We start from the raw sequence: 18054 nt of genomic DNA, 5'->3' as shown, positions 1-18054 counted from the left end.
ACAATTTTCAATTTAGAAAATAAGTGCAGATGAATATAACTTTGAAACTTAAAAGATTATAGTTAGGTAGTTTTCATATTCCATTAAGATGTGTAACAAACTTCTTAATAAAATTGTGTGTCACTTCTTTACTATTATACATTTTGGATCATGCTGATAGAATTGCGTGTCACTTTTTAACTATTATATATTTTGGATCATGCTACATGATCATACTATATAGTAATGAGAATATCAGCATATCATTATTCTTGGATAAAGTCAAAAGATTGCTGTTGTCTATTAATTAACTCATAGTAGTTGAACTATAATTTAGAATCACAATTTCTTATAGGCATTAGAAGCGACACGATAAAATGTGAACTAAATTGCTCTCAGAATTTAGCATATTCATTTGAAGTGTGGTGGGTACAATCTATAGTGCTCCAAATCCAACATTCCATAAGAATTTTATTTGTGACATCAATTGAATCAACAAAATGCAACTTAAAAATTTGTGTCATATCTATCTTTGATGTCTACTACTGTACAAGAACAACCAATATATAGTGATATGATAGAAGAAATTGTCAAATTGTGAGTCAGATTCTCCTAGAGAAACCACCTTGATAGAATCTCTTTATATTCTTGGATAGTTATTTGGAAACAACTTTCTCAATTATAAAGATGGTAGTCTATCTACAAATTCTAATGTAATGGGTTTCTTTTAGTTTTCTAAATTAGAATGTTTTAAAAAATATTTTTCTCTGTTATAAATAATCAAAATATGCAAAAGTAATAGTAACTTATTTTTATGCAATTTCAAAATATTCATTAATAAATTTGGAGTAACTTCGGCAGCATTCCAACAACGCTTTTGTACATGTAAACTGTTAAATGAAACCAATTCATTAAGTACCAGCTTATAGGCCAGTGAAAAAGGTAGGGAGCGCCAAATGGTTTCCAAACCCATGTTACAAATCTGTCAAAAGATGGTTATAATTTGGGAATAATTTAATATAATGTTCTTATTAATAACTTGTTTATCATGTAGGGTAGCGCAAACGCCTGACATATGCCTTTGGAATACTTCATTACTTCAAAAGAGTTGAGATGTCTGTTTTGTATGTTTTCTTTAAGTTCAATATTATCAGGTTTTTACAATTAATTGAAATGCATGAATTATTTCTGGATTTGATGGGTATGTTTTTTAGCATCTATTTTTCAGATCACACTTCGTAATTCATTATCAAGAGGAGAGAATGTAAGAATACAAAAATTATATGTAAGAATGTAAGAATACATAATTTTTGTATTCTTACATTCTCTTGTCCTAATAATGGATCAGGAACTGTGATCCCAAACATTCATGCTAAAAACATACACAATCAAATCCAGAAATAATTCATACATTCTTTTAAACTGTTATATAATCAAAAACATTAAATCTTAACTTATTTGTTTTGTTCAATTGTGTGAGATTGAAAAAAAGCTCACACAATTTAATCCAAGAAAAGAGAAAGTAGCACCTTAAATAAAAAATTTTGACCTATCCTCTTGAATCATTTAAGTGAAGTCTTTAAGCCTGTTAACAAAAATCCATTATGTTTAATATATAAACAGACAAGAAATTTTTGGAGACATCGATTCACCACCGTGTCTTTTTTAAATGTAAGAATCAATATTGGATGTATATGATGTGATCTATGGATCAACGTTTCTGGTAGAAACCATTTATGTTTTGGCTATCAATCTAAGAGTAAGAATTGTCATGTCTCCAATTGTGCATATCATGAAATCATTGCATTTAATCCAGCAATTATATTTCCTGCATACCATGGAATCATTGCATTACATTTTCTGTATTCTGTCAAAATTTTGGATACATGTCGATAAGTGCATCTGTCACTATAACATCTGACAGAGGATGCTTGCAACAACAGGGAATTTGGTTTTGTAACAGTCAGTTCCATTTTCTTTTGAGTTTCTGAAGTCTTTTTTCAAATCCATTTTGTGCATATCTGCATGTTTGCATCACTGGTTCACTACGCATTCTGTCAAACAGTTTGCGCAACCCCTCTCCCTTCTCTGCTTCAAAATTTGCTCGCTACTGTATCAAATGGATGTTCATGTGTATCTTGTTTATCTATTTGCATTATTAGGTATTATGTCGAACAGTTTTTGTACCTGGTCTTCTTTTATGCTTTTTGACACTCAAAAGTATATTAGTGCTCGCATCCTTTATGTTTGAAGAATTCTTATTTCAAAGATATATTTGTATATTTATATAAGGGGATTAAAGTATATTAGTGCTTGCATCTTTTATGTTTGAAGAATTCTTATTTTAAACATATCTTTGTATATTTGTATCAGTGGAGGAAAGAATCGAGTACTTGTACTTGATCAAGTTTTAATGGTTGGAATAATTGTTGTTGATTTAATATTCATATTTCTTAATTTACTACTCAAAATTATTTGTTTATTATCAAATATTTTTACAAGGTTTTACTTGTGACTTTAGAATTGTTATAACTAATGATGGCTACCTATAACTGAATAAAAAAGCAACCAATCATGTCTGACATATCAGCTGTTCAAGTATAGCTGTATCTTTGCATGACTATCTATAATTGAATGAAATGTATGTTTTATTCTAAAATGCAACCAATCATGTCATGCCACATCAGCTGTTCAAATATGGAATCTCTTGTGATTGGTTTCACCTTTTTAATGATTTATTTTAGAAAAATTATGCTGATGTAGCATCATATTTGATAAGATCCTCAAACTTTACCTACAAACAATTGACTTCGAGGTGAGATAGGCAAGAGCCTACAACACAATGATAACTTGTGAGCGTTTTATGTTGGAGATCTCATGTTCCAACCTACTTTGACCATTTATCAATAAAAAAACTAAAAATGAGTTGTTTCTACAACATTTTGAGAAACTCAAAGTTAAAATACATTTCCCTTTTATGTCTTAACATTTTGCATGCAGTATACCAGTGTTTGCATTCCTTGTGTTTGACGAATAACACTTTGTGCCTATCTTAGCGTCTTTGCAATACTAGCCATTCTGTCAAACAGTTTGCTTACCCCTTTCTCTCTATGCTTCAACATCTGCAGCCGCCATGCCAGTGCCTGAATTCCTTATGTTTGACGAATACCCATTTCGTCCGTATCTTGCATATTTGCATCAGTAGGCATTTTGTCAAACAGTTTGTGTTACACCTTTTTCTTCTTCTATACCTCTACATTTTGCGCAAGTAAACCAGTGCTTGCATTATGTCAAACAGTTTGCGTGCCCATTTCACAAAACCCATTCTAGCAGCACGAGTAGGGAAGACATTGGCATCAACTAAGATTTGACTCTATTGTTTCTAAAACCTTGTCAAATGATAACATTTTGCGCATGTCCCTCCAAATCCATGATGTGATGCTTTCTGAGATATTTGATTCTGATATTCATGATATGGCCTTTTCTTCATAATATCTTATTTTCCCTATTCATCCGTTTCTTGCATAACCAGCAAACGTTGCATTCATGGAAGGAAATCACCTCATACATTATGTCAGCCAGTTCACGTCTCTTCTCTATACTCCCACAATTTGATTCGGTTAGGTAGATGGCTCTATAGCAATTAAAATTTGAGATGTATATATTAATAAAATTAAATTATAATAAGAAATCTAGAATATATAAATATCAATGTGTATTTGTGTGTGTCTTATATAAAAACGTTTTCTATTCATTTATAAAAATATTCATTACCAACTAAGAAATGAAGAAAGACATTAGAATAGAATGAAATAAATATAATATATCTTTTTATTATAAGATTGGAGATCTCAATCAATACATTTTTAATAGAATATAGGAAAAGTGGATATGACATGTCTACCATGGCACATGTCAAATCTATGACATGCAAATAGTGGACTTGTCAATCAAAACTTTAATATAGTTTGACATTTTAGCTAATAAATTAAAATGTGTAATTTTTTAAAAAAAAAAGAATTTTTCACTTACTATTTCCAATATAAAAGAAATATTTTCAATATGAGCCAATAGAATTTTTTTAATGATATTTTTGTAATTTTTTAATTTTTTTTAAAAATAGACTATAATATTTTTGTGTTTTATTTTATTTTATGTGATGATAGGTTAAGATAATGGAAAAAGTTGAATTTAATTAATATACAAGAAATTGTATGAGAATGTATTGTAGGAGATTGTTAATAGTAGCATAAGTAAACTACAAGTGTAGCAAGTATTGAAGTGATAGTAAAAGGAGATTAGTAATAGTATGTAGATCATTTTGTGTGTTATTCAATTTGATTTGATTTTGTATGTTTTTTGTGTCAATGTTTTGGATCACATCAATTTATTATCATGATAGAGAGCTCGTTGCTCAAATATTATTAAAATAGGGCATGAATGGAAAATATAGTGGAGAAAATGGTTAAATGATGATTGAAAGATGAATATATTGTAAAGATGAAAACGCAAGCATGGATTCAAAAAAAGCTATAATGAAAGGAGATAAGAATGCTAAAATAAACTAGAATATCAAAACCACAAGAATCCTCAAACTTGAATGCAAATGGCAATGGATGATTTAAAATGAGAAGGGACATTCCTTACATAGATATCATTACGGGGATCTCATATCAAGATGAATGTGGGATAAAAGATCAAATTATGGAAGTGTAAGTTAATTTTTATTTTTTTTTAAATATTGGAAAAGAGGTTTTGAAGGGTCCTTGAAACCCTATTACAAAATTCAAATAATGGAAAAGTAAGTCTTAATCTAACATGTTATAGGTGAATGTAAATGCTAGAGGCAAAATATTATAAATGGAGAATATAATGAATGTTGGTGGGAATTTAGGAAATGGAAAAAAATAGATTTAATGGAGAAATATAGTGAATGAAAGAATATTTAATGGATAATAGGGATATCTATATTATGATGGAGAATTATGTATTATATCTAGTATAATGAATAATGAGAATATTATTATCAAATAATGGATCCACCTAATTAATGTAAAATGAGATTAATAAGAGGATATTTTTGTTAGAAACTTGAAAGTTGTTGGGTTTGTTGCTACATCAAAAGATCGACCTATTAATGCATGATACAACCACATGACTTATAGAACACATGAGGAGGGTAATCCACTTCATGAATCTCGAAGGGAAATGACAATTGTTAGTCCAACAATCCCCCCCCTTAGTGTTACTCAAGGAGATTCAAACCTGTGACCAAGCTCTAATACCAATTATTAGAAAATTGAAAGCTGTCATGTTTTCTATTATGTTAAAAGATTGACCTGTTAATTCATGATACAACCACATGACTTATAGAAAACATGAGGAGGTTAATCCAAGTCACAAATCTTAAAGGGAAACGTTGATTGTTAGTCCAACATTTTTTTGTGTCTACCTTTTTCCCCTCTTTTAAACAACACAATATATTACATTATTTCAGAGAAAATTTGTGCCTATGAAAAAAATTGTGATTATATATTTATGCCCCAATCTAACTAGGCACAGATGATAGGTATGCCCCATCAAGAGATTGTGTGAGTTGTTCTAATGATAATCTCTCAATAGATAATAGGGAAGATTTGATTTGATGTTGCATGTTTGATTAAGCTACAAGAAATGATAAGATACTCCACTTAGAAAATGATAAGTTGGACACTTGATAAGTGTGACAAGCAATTGGTGTAAATGATGAAGATAACTATATGGAATGAGATGATTTGACTATTTGATAGTTGGTTGAGCTAGTTGTACTAGTTGGAGGCCAATTAAATAGATCAAACTAGTTAGTAGTTGATTTTGTAGATTAGAATTGATTTACAATAATTTGATTGACTATAGGTACAAAAGATGTCATGTCCCCAAATCATGATAATGAAATAAAAGAGTTATAATATAAATTAATATATTTTGGCATAATAATAATACATTACTTAGATAAATATAGTAATATTGAATGTAATAATAATAATATATTATCTATTAATAATAATAAATGATAATTGTACATATAAATATTATATAAGATCATAAATTTAATATGTCATAATGTCAAATGCAACATTTGAATATGAAAGAGACTTATATAAAAATATAAATAAATAATATGCAAATCATTATCATATAATATGATATTACATTATAGTCATAATATTTAATTGAGACATAAATTGTATATGATATGATTCACATATATAATAATATTTTAATATTAAAGTATTAATATAAATAAATGATAAATATAACAAAACTAATTTGAATAGACACATCCCTTCTCACAATGAAATATATAAATGAATACAAACACAAAGGAAAAAAATCATCGATTGTTTATGAAATAAAGTGGTAAATATTTAAAAGATTAGGAAGAGGGATATAACATAAGATGAGATTGATGTTGAGTGGTAAGCTAATGTAGGATTGATTAATTGAAAGTACATGAGATGGTGGAAAAATATTAATCGTAGCATGATAAGCCAATATGGACAATGATTTTAGGACAATGCCATAGTATTGATGTTTGTTGATAAGCTAATTGGGATTTATGTGAGTAAAAAAAAAGTTGAGACAAGGATTGATTGATTGATCATAGGGTGATGAAATTTCTAGAAGCAAGCTAATTGATTCAAGAGACATATATCAAGGTGGATAAAGTGATTGAATGATCACAATGAAACAAGTAAGAAGAAGAAAATAATGAAGATGGGGCGATGATTAAAGCGACGATTAATGAAAAATAATATCAAAGGAAATACAAATGATGAACTTGAGGAAATGTAGTCGATGCAAATTCTTGTGTTTTTAAAGTGCTTATATCATCATCAAGCTTATTATGAAAAAATAATGACTTCATTTGGATATTCTTTAAACCCAAATGCATTAATGTACCAATTACATTTATGGCAACATATCAAATAGTTAAGAGATTCCCTAGTTCACATGAGAGCCATAGTCCTCAATGATCTTGGAAAATCATGTCCTAAGATGAGTCATCATATTATTGTTAGAAAGTAAAGTCCACCAAGATAACTGGGAGGGGGGGGGAGTGAATTAGTTATCAGATCAATATAACTTTACCAACCTTGTTAAACCTTAAACATGTAACCAATATAATTAGCAACCTTAAGAATATACACATACACAATACACTAGATATGTTAACTAGGGAAACCCTTGATTAGAGGGAAAACCTCAGTGGGGATGCTACCCACAAAATAATGTACTAATATATAAGTTCCTTGTAAGAGCATGGACCTAGTTAAGAGTCAATGAAATATATTTAGTACATATCAATCCCTATTAGGAGACTTTGAATCCCTATTAGGAGATTCCAACTGGGCTGTTAGGAGTCATGCCAACCCTATTAGGAATTGTAGAAGGATGAAGGACCCACTGTCCAAATAACTTCAAGGGAAAGACCATCGAATTCATTATCCAACTGGACTTTGTATTATTCCTTTTAGAATAATAGAACTATAATTGATCTCAGTAACTCGAAATATTACTCTGTCCTCTTATTGTGCCAATACCACACAAAAAAATTCTTAGATCTCAATACCAAATCATCCCTTTGATTGCTTACTCACATTTACCATCTTCGCATATCACTTTGACAATTCACACTTATATATGTCACCACAAGGAAAATAACTTTCCTTTATACCATATCCTCAAAATAATTCATTGAGTCAACCTTGAGGCTTTCCTAATTAATTACAATAGGACCTCATTAAGATAATACAATTCATCACATATTTTCACAATTACAAAATATTGTCGGCTTATAGTCTTCACAACTTTTCACACATGTGACCTCAGACCTCGTGCACTCACTAACATCATCATCAAGTTGTCTATTGTCTATGTCTAAGTTCAATCATCCAAATTCTATCCCTATTAGGAGAGACAATCCTAACGCAAGAATCTACTTCTCAGATACTTTGTCTACACACTATCTTTTGTAGAACACAAATAAATTTCACATTTCTTTAACTTTATGAACTTACTCTTAACCATTAAATTTGAACACTCTGTAGAAACTATCTATAACTACACTTGACCTCATCATTAATACTCAATCTATACAATCTCATTCTCTGTCTACTATTATGCTAGTCTTCGCAATATGTTGACATTAATGACAAACATAGTCATGAGTGCAACACACCATCATACTAAATTTCTCTCAAAAATGCTAGAGTACTCCCCCATAGGAATATTATTAGCATTCATGCTAACAATCTTCTCCTTTGTCATTGATTTCAACATAGATGAAAAATATCTAAGTTCCAAGAATACCAAATTTAACTCCATTTTGTTGTTTCTCTCATCATTTCAAATCCTCTTCATTAATCAAATTTGAAACTCTCAGGAAAGACTATTTCTCTCCATTGATAAAATTATCTTCTCCCCATTGACATCAAATTTATCTTTTCTTCTTAATTCTCCCTCATTCTATATACTTAACTTTCCATGCACTCTTTCCTCAATATTTAGGAGATATTTTCATGCACTCTCTCCTCCATTGACATCAATGTCAAAGGTAACATTATGTCAATCAGCTACTCAATGTTTTCAACTAGCTCAAGTGTCTAAATACGCTATTCAATACTAGCTACCAAGATTCCTTCAAGACTATGCTTAGTCATAGATACTCCCCCATAGAGGAAGCATCAACATTCAATCCAAATAAACAATAACACTTTGTACCACTAGACTGATACAATCTCTACATCATCTACTCTAAAGTAGCAAATGGCATAACCCCAAGCATACCTCACAAACTCTCAAATGTATCCTTAGGAAAAGGATTGATAAAATTATCTACAATTTTCTCCTTTGTATTAACATACTCTAATCTTATCTCTTTCTTTGCAACTTTCACTCTCAGAACATGATACTTAATAGATATATGCTTAGTTTTAGAATGCAACACATAATTCTTAGACATACTCACAATATTTGTGTTATCATAATTTATGATAACAAGTTTTGAAAACTCTATCCTGATATCCTTTAGCATCTATTTCATCCACATGATCTGATTGCAATTGTTTTCTTGCTACATACTCTACTTCTATTGTACTCTGAGAAGTACAATCTTGTTTCTTGCTTATCCAAGAAACCAATCTTCTATTAGGATCAACCATAGATAGAAATAACAATTAAATGAAAATATAACCAATATCATAAAATAATATATCACACAGAAGAGAATACAAGACATAAAGATTTAACGTGGTTCACCCAATCCTTGGGCTACATCCACCAACAACAAGTCCAATATTATTATTATCCAATGATTACAATATGCAATCCCTTAAAGCTCAATATTGCTACAAGAAGCTACAATTTTATTGTAAATTATGAAATCCCTAACCCTAAGCCATATTATACAATTTTTTCCACTTACAAAATTAGGGTTAGAATAGCTCATCCAATAGAAAATAGGATCTGATGCCTTTTACAATAGTAGTAGTCATTTTTTATCTTTGGGGTGCTACCCCCCAAAACTCCCATGGAGGCTTTCCTCTTAACCCCACCCTGTACTATGATAAAGAGTGCATATGGGGAACTGCCCTAGGACCTCACAAGGAGCATTGCCCCCAAATTCCCATAGAAATAATCTAGGGGTAAATCATACCCAAATTAACCTTTGAGTCTAATTAGGCTCCACATCACATATTCCTCCAAGGAAAAATGCTTCACCACTTGTACTCTTTCTATCATCCATACTTGCCTGCCCAATCCACATTAGTATATGCATGTAGATCAAATCCATTTGATCTATCATTCCACAACCCAAAATCAGGTGTACTCTTTAGATACCTGAGTATTCTTTTTATTACTACAAAATGTGATTACTTAAGGTCTTCTTTAAATCTTTCTACTATAGCAACTTCATTTCCTATATCTAGTCTTGTATGAGTCAAATATTGCAAACCACCAATCAAGGAGCTATACTACTTCTTCTCAACAATAGGTGTCTTATATTTTCTAAAAAACTTATGACCAATTACCATAGGTGTACCAGAAGGCTTACAACCATCTAAACTAAATCTCTTCAATAAGTATTTCAAATACTTAGTCTGAGAAATGAAAATACCTTCAATGTTATCCACAATCTGCAAACCCAAAAAGTACTTCATCTCATTAATCATGCTCATCTCAAATTCCTTCTTTATTTCATTAGAAAATGCTTCACTGTTGATCTCAAATTGATTTTGACAAGTGAGTGTCTACACACTTTAGTCATATACTTAGTTCATACCGAATAAGTAGTACATGCCAACATAACATGTACATGATAGAGCATGTGGAGTCCATAATGAGTGCAAAGCCACTAATGTACCGAGTCACTCAAGTACCGAGAAAACAATAAATGTTGAGTAATTCAAGAGCCAAGTAAGTAGTGCATGCCAAGTGATAAAGATGCTGAGTTAGACTATACAGAATAGTATATGCTAGGCATCAGAGACTTTAGATGCCGAGTAAGATAGTTTTGTTATAGTTGTTTGTAATGGCACAAAAAACTATGTAAACTATTTTTGAGCTGAATTAAAGATTGAATTGCAATATTTAGAGATAAGGATGAATCCTAATTTAGATTCCCAAGACATTACATGTAGCCAATTAGAAAAGGGGAAGGATTAAGAAAAAAAATGGATGAATCACATCCATTGATTCATACCTAACTCTAAGTCACCAAAACCTTCTTAAGGAGGACAAACCCTAAACTATCTATGTTGTGAAGGAGTGTAAAGGGAGAAAAGAGAGAAGTTTGCATGCAAAAAAAGAGCATTCATGGTGGATAAGGAGTTATGATATGAGATTACATTATATAATCAGTTAAAGGAGAATAGAGGAAAGAAATAGTATACAATGGCGAGATATCTGATCAAAAGGATCAAGCGTACATTAGTATAGAGGTGATCTATCATTAGGAAATCAAGTGCTAACCATAAGATCATTATTGAATCATTCTAGCAAGTGAATCAGTTAAATCTCTTAACAGAGTAGTCCTAATAGGCTATATTGAAATCCTTTAGCAGTGTACTTAATTGTTAGTTGAAGTCCTTTAACAAGGCACATTTCTAATAGGGTGTTGAAATCCTTTAACAGGGTGAGACCTAATAGTCTCATGATCAAAACATTGTAAGCCTTTAACAGGGTAGATCATGTCTCATGATCAAAACATTGTAACCTTCATTAGATACACTTTATTACTGTAGTAGTGAAGATTTGTGGGTGTCATCCCCACCCTAGTTTTACCTTCTCATTAGAGTGTTTTTGGGTAATCATATCTAGTGTCATACATGTGTTAATGTTTACTTGCTTTCATGTTTTTAGATATACATGACTTACATGATATTTCAGTTTACTTAGTAAAAGTGTGAGATGGATGTGTGGTGAAAGTTTTATGGATAGAAGTTTAAAATATTGACTCACCCCCCCAGAAGTTTATCTTTCCTATTGTAATTCCAACGATTGGTATTGGAGCCTAGTTCTTTAAAAGAGAAGCTTTGCAGTTGTGAGGAAAGATCTTGAAAATTGTTAGAGTAAATAATTAATTATTTATTCTATTTACTTAAGCTTACTTAGGTAAATGCATTCATTTATTAGTTGTAGTCTAGGAGTTAGTTATAAGTTGTTGACAATATGAGAGTTTGTTCTCTCCTAAGTCATACTTATCCTCTCACATTGTTCAAGGAATTTCCACCTCAAGTAGATGTATGCTTAGTTGTCACACTTATCTCCTAGCATCTTCTAGCTTGTTCTAGAAGATTCCTAGAGCTCTTTATATTCGGGCTCCCTCTTTGTATTTTTAGAACATCAAAAATCACTTCTCATTGTAAATAAATTTTCATTGTGTTTCAATATCTTTTGGTGTCTCATGTTTGTTTAGGGTTTTTCTCTTGCTCCATGCTCTTCTCCCCTTGGCTTCTCTTTGACAGGTTTTCACATGCAGGTGATCTTGGGCATCTTCGGAGTTGGCTTTCATCAACTCCAACATGGTATCAGAGATTTCCTGTTGCTGCTTCGTTAAAGGATTTTTGAAGCTGTGATTTGAAGTCACAAACCCTAGTTTGTTTGTGCATTTTTTCTTCAAATCAGGGGATCAGCAAATTTTTGGAGTACTTTGGGCCCAAACGGACATCACCATTAGATCTAGAAGGCCGTTTGCAATCAGGATCTCATGTTTGTTTAGGGTTTTTCTCTTGCTCCATGCTCTTCTCCCCTTGGCTTCTCTTTGACAGGTTTTCACATGCAGGTGATCTTGGGCATCTTCGAAGTTGGCTTTCATCAACTCCAACATGGTATCAGAGATTTCCTGCTGCTACTTCATTAAAGGATTTTTGAAGCTGTGATTTGAAGTCATAAACCCTAGTTTGTTTGTGCATTTTTTCTTCAAATCAGGGGATCCAATTTTTTTTGGAGTACTTTGGGCCCAAACGGACATCACCATTAGATCTAGAAGGCCGTTTGTAGTCAGGATTCATATATAACTTTTTGATTTTGGAGACAGAGCTTTGGGAGGCAAATTTTTTTAGCCCTACAGGCTGCCGTATGGATTGTACAGATTTTTTCGGCAATTATTTTAAAATATATATATATATATATATAAGTGCACTGCCGAGTAGCCACCACCGCACCACCCAAACGCCGCCCGCGCATAGCCTGCACCCTACCTCAACTAGCTGCTCCTCTAGTTCAACACCGCGGATCCTCCACCTCCTGCTCGCCACCTGTTCCTAACAGTACCCCCTGTTTTGGCCACCGCCGTTGGCATCTACTTCTAGTTTTCTGCTCCTCTGCTGGTGCTCCTCTGAAAATCTCTGCTCCATCGTTGCCTCCTCATTAGCCAGCCCACTCAGCATTTTTTGTACATTTAGTGCCCAAGCTGCCCATTGACATGTCTGCGCCCTGTCAGCACCTTCTGCCTGTCAGCGCATGACACGTGGCAGGCGTGCCACGTGGCCACTGCCATGTTAGCCACCCACCACGTGGCATCCACATGGCACTGCCACGTGGCCTCTTTTTTTGTGGTGACGGCCACATGGCCGTCAACTTTTTTGTATTAATTTGTTGACATCAGCATGATGTCATCAGACCTTCTTGCACATCTCCTTCAGGGTCATTTTGGACCTACCTTTGGTTTTTTGGCCATAACTTAAGCATACAGATGTATTTTTCCAATCTGAAAGAAACGCCGAAAAGTTGGTTTCGAAACAGAGACATTGGTGTAGGTATTTTTAGGTTTTGATGCTTTTTTGTTACCCATTTTTTTAGTTGAAGTCCGAAGTCCTATTTTTGACTCCAGCATGCATATCTTTTGCGTCTCATGCCTCTATTTTGAAAAATTTATATTTTTCGAAAGTTGGTTTTGTCACCTTTTCAAAACTGTGATCCTTTTTCCTAGTTTTTGGCCCATGCTCTTTCTATCATAGTTTTGGCATTTTTGCTATATGGTGGATATTTTGAGTGTTTTAGGCCCAAGGATCATTTTTCTAGCATGGTTTTGTTTGTTTTGAGTTGTACTTTCTTTTATATCAGCTTTTTTTTAGTTTTGATCATTATAGCTATCATTTTGAAGCACTTTTTTGTATCGCACTGAGATAAAGTGCCACTTTTGCATTCTGGGGGTCATGAACGTTGTTTTGAGTCAGTTGTACATGCACTATTTTCATAAAGCACCATGGGGGGATAGTTGTTTGCTATTTTAGGCATTCTCCTTTTGTCAAGTGAGTGTCCCTTCCATGACATTAGCCCCATGCAAGGTCAGTTTGACCGTGTCTTTATGGGTGTTTTGTACCTCTTTCCCTCTCTCGTCGTTCTTGGTTTGTCTGCAGGAGACTTTGGCTCACCTTCTTAGTTTCCTACCATCACACCCTATCTACATTAAGGGGGGTTATGCTATTGTTCTAATGCATCCATGGTTCGATGGTTTGATAGTGTGAACTATGTATTCAGTGGTTGATCCTATGTACAAGGCGATTGTAGTGGCTGGCTACCTATGCATTTCGGTGGGATGGATAATCTACCATATAGACACGCTTGGTTCATGCCTTCTTCTTCCATGGAGGTTCTTCAAATCAACTGTTTGGCAGATTTGTAGCTCTTCTTGCTTCAAGTGATGCTCTTCATGATCACTCCTTATTCCTATTTTAGGGAACATTTCCTTAGGTTGAGACTTCTTTAGTTCTTCACTAGGTTACCTCTTTTTGGGGGAGGGTTTTTCCCATGTGGTTTTCTCTCTTTCCCCATTTTCAGAGGTTGCATTTTCTTTGCATTGTACATGGGTACCTAACATGGCCTCATTGCCAGGACCCATTCTGCATTCATCTTAGTTTTGTGAGCTTAAGGAATTTCCCTAAGTTGCACTTAAGGGGGGTGTTAGAGTAAATAAATAATTATTTATTATTTATTCTATTTACTTAAGCTTACTTAGGTAAATGCATTCATTTCTTAGTTTTAGTCTAGGAGTTAGTTACAAGTTGTTGACAATATAGGAGTTTGTTCTCTCCTAAGTCATACTTATCCTCTCACATTGTTCAAGGACTTTCCACCTCAAGTGGATGTATGCTTAGTTGTCACACGTATCTCCTAGCATCTTCTAGCTTGTTCTAGAAGATTCCTAGAGCTCTTTATATTTGGGCTCCCTCTTTGTATTTTCAAAACATCAAAAATCACTTCTCATTGTAAATATATTTTCATTGTGTTTTAATAGCTTGTGGTCTCTCATGTCCATTTAGGGTTTTTCCCTTGCTCCATTCTCTTCTCCCCTTGGCTTCTCTTTGATAGGTTTTCACATGCAGGTGATCTTGGGCGTCTTCGAAGTTGGCTATCATCAACTCCAACAAAAATTAAATTCTACAAGTTTGGAAAGATCATTGAGAATCAAGGAATTGAAATACAACTCATTCTACATCAACTAGATGAAGCAAGAGAACAACCAAAGAAATCTTTGAAGAGAAGGAAGGAAATTTCCATTGACGAGAATGACACACAATATAGAGAGATAGATGCTACTAAGCTATTTTCTAATGGAGACTGCAATAAATTTTATGCAACCATTACAGATCTAATCAAAAAGAACAGAGCCCAAGTTGAGGAAATTAGAAATCTCAAGTTAGAGAAAGAATCACAAGCCATACTACTATGTGAGGTGACTGAATAGAAAAAGAAAGCTATGGAAGACAAAGCCATGATTGAAGATGAGAAAAGAGTTTTGACAAACAGAATAGAAGAGAAGTCATCAGAGCTAACCAAAATTTCTAGCATGCAATTGGATATTCTAAGTCAAATGATGAATGCCAACTATGAATTGAATGTCAAGGACATTGAAATAACATAATTGAAATTGTAGAATGAGAAATTGAAGAGCAACCTAAAAAGGGAAAAGGAATTTGTTGAAAGTTTCAACAAACCAAATGAAGCCATCAAATTCTTTGAGAAATTATTGAGATCCCCTGAATCCAATAATGAGACATCTAGACTGGGATACACAAGTACTAAAGAAGGAGAATCATCCAAAAGTGCTAAAGAAAGAAACAACAAAGGTAAGAACTCTAAACTTGTCATAATTGTGGTAAGAAAGGACATACTACTAATACATGCGAGAGCAAGACTATAAATCAAAATGTTAAGCATAGGAGCATGGCTCACTACCATAAGTGCAACAAACAAGGATATCAAACAAATGAATGTAGAACCAAGACCATGCACATAGAAAGATTTGAAGGATATTGTTATAATTATCAAAAGTATGGACATAGAGGTTTTGAGTGTAGATCCAAACCCATGTGGTCATCATAATAGGAAAACAAAGGTAAGGAACAATGTAAACTCTTACAACTGGGATTATAATACAAGGTATAGTTGTCATTGTTGTCAAGAATATGGACATGTTCCTAAAAATTGTATTAGGACACACTTTGAAGGTGACTTAAGAAGGTGGTTGAGTCAAACCACATGTTTTAGCTATTTGAAGATTGGTCACATCAATCGCTACTATCCAACAAGGTCAAAGGCACCAAGTTGTGAATTTGATAAAGGCAAAGGCAAGGTAGATGTTGAAAATGTCAAAGATGAGATAAAAAAGACATGGAAGAAAAAGGATGGTTGCAACACATCAAATGGAGAAGGGATCACTTTACCCAATGGGTTAGGTGATCACACCTTATCAAACTAAGCAATCAAGAGGTATGTGGAGCCTATATAAAGGTTATATCAACATTAGTTCCAAAAGGATTTAGTATTGGAAAAACTATATCAGCATGAATAAACATGTAAGATACTATTAGGAATCCAAGAAAATCTTAAAGTTTTTCATGTTACTGCCAAGCATGAAATGTTTCCTATGACTAATGAGTGGAATGCTAGAAGATGCCAACCTAATATATTGGCTAGTTGATGTTGAGCTTATAATGGTTGTCAGACAAGTGGAATGATAATGAATTCTAAATGAATCTAAAATTGGTTTATGCCAAGCTTGTGCTTACTATGTAAGCACTCAACATTTATTGTAGGGTTTCAAAAGGGTATTTGATCAATTTCAACTCATTTTCCATCATTTCAAAATCAAGAAAGAGAAAGGAGATTAGAAGGTGATCAGAAGACTCATCCAAAGTGATTATAGAAGATTTTAGTAGTGATTATACATCATTTCATTGAATCTTGCAAGGTATTTATCAAGTGCTGAGTTACAATGTTTATATTCTCGTAAACCCTAGTTTTGCACAATTGCACCTAGTTCAAAGAAAATAGAGGGAAAGAAAGTTTTAAATATTCAAATGGTTAGTAATGAGGTCAAGCAACCAATATTCAAAGCCATACCAGACATTTCTTATAAACAAGACCCCTCTAGTGCATTATCCATGATACCATTGAATGTTTTAATGGTGCAAGATGTTAGGAAATGCTACAACTATAAAATTAGAAGTATAGGTGATATGGAGATTAGGAAAGCATATGAAAAACTTTATGAGAATGGTTTATTAAGGGAAGAATACAAAATTGTAGAAAAGAAAGGGTTAACTCATGCCCTAGATTTCTTGAATGTGTTCAAAACTGAATGGATTAGGATTGTGTTAAGCAAAATTCATGAAAATTCACTTTGGTTAGATAATGGACCCATCAAGATAACCAAAAGGATAGTCCATAGGGTAATAGGGTATCCAAACCTAGATTGGCCTAAGACCCTAAGGAGTGACTCAAAGGAGGTTATTGAGAAAAACACTAGAGCTATATGAAACAAGAGAGGACTAACAATTGATATCATTATAGATCCTTTCATAGACTTTGTAGTAAGGGTTATTTCACACAAGTTTTACCAATCTAGAAAATTGAATAGTGTGCTATGTATTTTAGTAGATGTTGGTTATAAAATTATCAAGAAAGATCACAAATATGATCTTACAGAGTTACAAGTACAACAAATGGTTGAGAACCTAGGAGCAATAAGGAAGATAAAGAGTGTAGAATGTAAATTTTGTTCTATTCTGATATGCATTTTCTTTTATGTTCAAAATACTTTCTCACATTTGGCACAATTATATGGAAAACCAATATGTCAGTGGCAATATAGATTGGTGAATTCATTGAACAATTGGATGAGAACTTTGAGTTACTTATAACCAACTATTTTGAGGACTTTAATCAATCAATGAAGAAAAGATTAAGAATACTAGTATCATTATTGGAGAAACATTATAATGATGTTTTCTTTCTAGTGGATGTTGATTACACTTTTGTTCAAGCTGCAACACCAAGAGTGAGATGGTTGAGGCCACTTGGATATGAAATCAATGTAGATGAGGCCTTTGTAGCTATAACAATTTTACTGGCAGAAGATATTGATAAATATATAAAAGCATTTGGAAACTATGAAATGGCTAAATCCAAAATCACTATGGAACTAAAGACTACCTCTGTTATTTAGAAAAAGGAGAAGTTGGTAAGGAAATTAAAAGCCAAATTTGGGGAAGGTGTTGAGTAGGAGGAGGAAGAAGAAGAAGAGTA

At 32.9% G+C, this 18054-nt stretch overlaps 1 pseudogene; it reads right to left on the bottom strand.

The window, feature by feature from the left end:
• Positions 1-3087: 3087 nt before the first annotated feature.
• LOC149571162 (putative inactive flavonol synthase 2) overlaps positions 3088-18054 on the bottom strand; it is a 135444-nt pseudogene continuing 120477 nt past the window's right edge.

Source organism: Cupressus sempervirens, chromosome 2, assembly GCF_028749045.1.
Source record: "Cupressus sempervirens isolate cs-2001-9-10 chromosome 2, ASM2874904v1, whole genome shotgun sequence".
Lineage (NCBI taxonomy): Eukaryota > Viridiplantae > Streptophyta > Pinopsida > Cupressales > Cupressaceae > Cupressus > Cupressus sempervirens.
This window is presented reverse-complemented; position numbering and strand designations above follow the sequence as displayed.